The sequence below is a fragment of the Petaurus breviceps genome, unplaced genomic scaffold (assembly GCF_028583685.1).
Source record: "Petaurus breviceps papuanus isolate PSGF00001 unplaced genomic scaffold, PetGlider_PUasm1.0 90650, whole genome shotgun sequence".
Lineage (NCBI taxonomy): Eukaryota > Metazoa > Chordata > Mammalia > Diprotodontia > Petauridae > Petaurus > Petaurus breviceps.
Genome location: NW_027187299.1, coordinates 1,288,394 through 1,294,393, shown reverse-complemented (window position 1 = coordinate 1,294,393; position 6,000 = coordinate 1,288,394). Strand labels below are relative to the sequence as shown.

The 6,000-nt window shown below is 40.4% G+C and overlaps 1 long non-coding RNA gene across 1 annotated transcript; it reads left to right on the top strand.

Annotated features, from left to right (window-relative positions):
* The first annotated feature begins 3,894 nt into the window (after window positions 1–3,894).
* Window positions 3,895–5,436, top strand: LOC138143583 (uncharacterized). Its single transcript, XR_011163736.1, has 3 exons — window positions 3,895–4,138; window positions 4,321–4,352; window positions 5,093–5,436. It is a non-coding gene; the product is annotated as an uncharacterized lncRNA (long non-coding RNA).
* The last annotated feature ends 564 nt before the right edge of the window (window positions 5,437–6,000 follow it).

The window sequence follows — 6,000 nt, the reverse complement described above, 5'->3', positions numbered from 1 at the left end:
CAGGTGCCAAGACCACCCCAAAGGTCAAGTCACCTGGGTCACATCTACTTTGATATGGTATGTTTTTGCTTTGTTTTGTTTTAAGAATATTTTTTTTTGTTTGGTCATATATAAACTTGGCCCTTATTCTTCACAGTTGTGAACCTGGCACCTTTCAGAAGCAGTCAAAAAGCTTTTTTAAAAAGCATAACAAGCCATCAGGAAATCCTGAGTTCTGAAACAAAGGAATAAAAGCTAAGAAAAGACAGCCCACCATTTTCTGGATTTGCCAGGATATGAGTAGTTGCCTTGGGAATAAGATAAGAAGAAAGACACCACAATTGCAGGGCAATAGACTACAGGGCCCTATGAAAAACAAAACGAAAAATAGTAAGAAAGAAGGAACTTACGAGCTTTCATTCTGGGGAGCTGGAAAAAAATAACAAACCGAAAACTCCCTTTAACACTTGGGTTGAAAATGGAGACAGAGCAGGAAAATGAGTAAGAACACTAGAAGTAAGTTAAAGCTTTCAGGAAAAACATGAGGGCAGAAGAAAAAAAAACCATCCAAACCCCAAGATGATTTAATGCCAGATAAATGAACTAGGGAAATGGGGAGTGTTTTTATAAACATGCTGGGTTTTTTTTTTCAAGGAAAAAAAGAAAGTAGATTCATTAATAAATGAGAAGGGAAGCAGAAAGCTAAGATTACTCTAAAATGTCTGAGCATTTTAGTGGCTTTTAAAAATTGATCATTAACAAGAAAAATAAAGATAAGGGGTATGGACAATTGGAATGAAGGTTTTGTTGATGTGGCTGTTGAAGTTTTTCCGAGCAGGAAGCCTAAATACCATGCATCCCAGAGTATTTAAAGGAATTAGCTAATGAATTTGTAGGCCTACAGACAATTATTTCTGGAAAAGCTATGAAGAATAAATAAGACACTAAAGGGCTGGTTATTTTTACAGCTTGTACCTGTAGAGATAACTTTGAAGACGTTCAAAATCCTTTCCAGGTAGAGAAGGTGTCATAGTTTCTATTTGAGTGAAAGAAAACTGAGTCACTGGAGACTAGAAGACACCTCAGAATTTTTGTAAGATCTAATACCAAGGCAGTGGCAAATGAAGGCTCGCTTTTTATATTCTTCTAGGACATCTTCCAATGTAAGTAATGAAACAAAATATGTTTCTTTATGAAAGTAAGGAAGCTATAATTGTGATCTTTTCAAAAAGAAGAGAATGTTTCACCCCCCCCCCCTCCCCTCAGCCTCCCCAGGCTTAATTTTAATCCTTAGTGGGAAAATACAAAAGAAGGAAAAAGAAAGTTGTTGTAAGTTTTTTGCAGGCTTGCAGAAAGGGTATGTATTTCCTGTCAGCTGCTTTACCCCTCTGGCTGAGAGGGCCTCTGGCAGTCATTTCAGAAGAGGCAGACATGCCATCTATAATGCAATCTCCACTGTATACCTTTCTTTTATCCTCCTTCTGGTTCCCAGTGCCCCATAGCCTGTAGCAGAATTAAACATTTTACATTTCACATATCTTACAACTCCACCCTACCCCCCAAAAAAAATATCAGAAAGAATCCCTCTATCTTCTGTTAACTATACAATGAACAAACAGATCTTCAATTCTGCTCCAATATAGAGACTACTTGGGCAATGTTTATGTCCATGAAGAGAATAGGCTGAAGTCTTTTACAATTTCCTCATGCTGACTGGAGCCACAGGAGTATTTAACCCTCGACAAGCTATGAACTAGTTTCTAGAAAGTGTTTCCTTCCTGGAGTCGAATGGTTATTATGTGTAAATGCAGTGTTTTAAAGAAGATTGGGCTTTGAAGAAATGGTTTAACAGCAGTATACAGAGAAAATGCTTTGTAATTGAAGGACTTGGGCTCAAATCTTGACTTTGCCACCTATGGGACCTTGGAAAATCTCTCTCTCTCTCTCTCTCTCTCTCTCTCTCTCTCTCTCTCTGTATGTGTGTGTGTCTGTCTCTTTCTCTGTGTATGTGTCTCTGTCTCTTTTTGTCTCTGTCTCTACGTCAGTCTGATCATCTATAAAATGAGAGGGTTGAACTAAATAACCTCTAATAAATGTCCTTTGTGGTTCTTGATCCATTATCTTAGTATCCTATGACCCCTGATTAATGTTCCCTACTAAATTAGCAGAAACCTGAATTAGTAGAAAAAACAAGAAACCCCTCCCCCTTCTTCCTCTGTGACTCATGGGTTGGCTCTTAGAACCCCCTTTGCCCCTAAGGAACCTCAATCTGAGGCAGTATCAGAGGCTAGGAAGTATTTTTATCCCACTTTCCTAGTGGCCAGGTTAATGGATCAATGATGGTCCATAAAGAACAAATTGTAGCAAGCAAGGACTGTCATTCTGTCCTTGGCCGACTTTGCTAGGAGAGAAAGGGAAGATGGTGGGCATCTGACATTTCCTGAAGTTCTTGGTTGTGTATCACAGAATGCTAACTGAAAATGAATTCCTATTGGCCTGCAGAATAGTCCAGCAAATTGAATTTGAAGACTATGGGTCCAGTAAACAAAGGGCTGTGATACGTATCAAGATATTTATTTCTCTCAGCAAATGTGGCCAGTTGTGGACTATAGGGAGCTGTTTCCCATCTCTCTAACAGTCCTGTGAGGTTTTTTATGACAACGATCTCCATAGCAACCAGGTGCCCGGACACTAAGTGGATTTTAAAGATATTAAATTGGAACCTAGTGAGGGAAATCCTTTCTGACTTTGGTTTCACTGGAGTCACATTAGGTTTGGAGTTAGTGTGTGGGATCACTAGGCTTGGGGGGTTTCTCCCAGGGCTCAGTTTTTAAGTCCACAGTCTGCTGAGATGGGGAGAGGAACCTGGCCTCTTCCTCCTGAGCAGTTTCTTCTATTATTTTTACTAATGATGTAGAAGAAAGAGTAAACAGTAGATTAATTAAATTTGCATGAAGTTAAATGGGGGAGGTGTTGCAAACACCAGCAAGGACAGAAATTATGTCAATGGCCCGGGAGGAATTAGAAATACAGTCAGGGAATAGCTGAGGGAAAATCGACCTGAAAAAAATGCAAGCTGATACATGTAAGGGCAAAAAATACAAAACATTGTTATACAGAGGGAGGGGGACAATTATAAAGCAGTACTACAGAGGCCAAGAAGAAGAATAAATAAAAGGGATCTCTTAATGCAAACTGGATGGGGGTTCTGAGACGTGAGGCAGACAGGAAAGAACCAATGCAGTTCTGGGCTTTCTGGACAGAAGCATCAAGTCACTAGGAGGAAAGAGATGAGGGTCCTTCACTGTGTGGTACTGGGGAATTTGAGGAGCTTGTTCTGGGAAAACTGTTAGAAAAAGAATGATAAAAGAAGAGAAGAAAAGCAAAAACCAACCGCTTAATGGACACTACCAACATTTTATAACTTGGTTCTTTATGAATCAACAACACAATAGGAATATGCCATGAACAAAATCATATTCCCTGAAAAATTATCATAACAGCTCACATTCATTTAGTGCCTTTAGATTTTCAAAGGGCTATATGTATATTATTACACATATATTATGTTATATAATATATACGTATCGTCATTCTTTTCCACAATCAACTATGAGGTAGATGCTATTACTATTCACATTTTACAGCTGAGGAAACTGAGGGGGCAAAGCTGTTAAAGGGATTTGCCTAGGGTCACACAGCTAGTGAATATTTAAGAAAGGCTTTGAACCCAGTTTTTTCGACTGTTATTTTACCTGCTATACCACATGGCCTCTCATATGAAAACAACATGAAGCAAAAGCCAGAAAAAACAGGGTTAATTCCTTAAAGGGGAGGGAGCTGTTCCCTCCCACCTTTTCCCTTTACCCCAATCCCAGGGCTAGAAAGAGGTTCCTTTTTATTTGAAGTGATGATATCCATATGCTAAATGAGTAAGGAGGGCATGCAATCCACAGCTCGCATTGGGAAAGGAGAAATAACAGAAGGAGTGAGCTGATGAAATACAACAAAGGGAAATGCAGTTTGAACCACAGGAAAAGTCTCCCTGGGTGACATCTAAATGGTCTACAAATGGACTTTGAGCGGGAACTCCCATAATGTGAAACAGGACTGGACTAGTGTGCAGAGCTCACTGTAGGGAAGGAAGCCTGCAGGATGTGTGGGTAGTGAGTGGGAGGTGGGGGGAGGGCGAGGGGAGATGGGAGATGGGGAGGTGGGAGGGTGGGGCAGGGATGGGGAATGCAGGCAAGATGACCTAATACTGCATTCTCTCCTTAATCATGCTATGAACTCACTCTTTATGGATTCGAGTTTTAAATGTGTGGTTTGTTTTTCTTGCAGAATGTTTGGATCCCTCCAAGCAAGGAGTGCTGGTAAAGAAACCTTCCTTCCCCCAGAGAAAAGCCAGGGGTTAAATCTGCAAACTGGCAGTGTCTGGGGAAACAATAAAAGGAAACCACATTCTCCATGAATGAGGGGAGAGAAGCGGGGCGGAAGGCGTTTTTTTTTCTCTTTAACATGAATAAGGTCCTCAATATGTTTGAAATTATTTAACAAATTCTTTGTAAAGGACCTTGGGTTACTAACAGACAGATCATGCACGGAGAAAATGCATCCTCCTAAGCTGCTTCCTTCTCTGCCTCAACCCCAGAGATGGAAGGCAGGGAGGTTTTTGGTGTTTTATTTTGGGGAGTGGGGTGGGGAGGGGGGTGTCTTTGTTTAGTTATCCATTAACGATTCATAAAATTCCAGATCCCTGCACAATAAGTACAGTCCTCTGAATGTTATTAGAAAATCCTATTTCTAGTCTGTTATGAAACAGAAGTTTTGATGTGCATCCAGATTTATGTGGAACTCTGGAAACGGAACACTCGGTGCTCTGTAAAGCCTGAGACCGAGCGGGTGTTACATAAAAAGCTTTCCTAGCAACTCAGGTTTATCACAAAATGAGAGGCAGCCGTGGGGGAAAAAAATCAAACGAGTTAGTGCAAAAACAGGAGCCAATCCACTATCCCCATTTGCTCCGAAGCGGCAAATATGGAGGACTGATTTTAACCCATGATAGGAAGGAAGACGGGATGACAAGCATTTCTGTCCCTTGGTTTTTCTGCAGGTACAACCCATCCCCTAGGAGGGATGAATGACATGGTTGTGAAATTGACTGGCTCACCAACTAAGACATAATGGAAGACAAAAACAACTAATTTTTTTTTTTTGGTCCCTGCACTAATTGCTTATTGAAATGCACACAAACACATCTTCTTTCCTCTTCTTCAGACCTCTCTCAGTTATTCTGGGTACTGCAATGATAAAAGAAAGTAAGGTCACGTCATCCAATCTCTGCCAAGTGAAACACATCGAATGGCGAGACGGCATGTCTGAAGCAAATGGATAAAAATCTCATTTCCAAGCTATTGGATCCAAAATTATGCAGATTAAAATCAAATCTTTTTTGGTTGTTGTTGGTTTTTTGTGGGGTTTCTTAAAGGCATACATCCAGTGGGGTTTTTTTAATCCCTAAAGTTGGGGGATTTAAATCCTAGGAAAGGAAGGAACCTCACAAAAATCATTTTGAAGCTACAATTAAGAACCAAGAGTTTATTACTATTTTTTTTTTTTAGTAAAAATAGCAGTTCAGATCAGAGAAAGCCATAGGGAGGAAAAGAAAAAAGTTTTCCCTGGGGGTAATTGATGGAGTTTTTGAGCAAGAGGGTGAGAAGTGTTAAGGGGAAATATAGGTGAGGAAGGCCTGGAAGCTGAGAGGAGTAAGAAAGACCTTTGGAGAGAAGAGGAAATTCCCTTGGTGAAAGGTCCCTGATATCCCTGGTGACTCAAATCCTCCATACAACAATCCCATTCATTTTACCTGCTTCAGGCCTCAGATCTGTACCCATTAGCTTGACTCCCAAAGGAAAGGGCACCATTTAATTTGGGAAGGAAAAGGAGGTTTGTTTGTTTTGTTAAACAGCCTTCTTTTTCAGCTGATGGCCATACTTTTCTTATACAAAGGTCAGCCCCTGA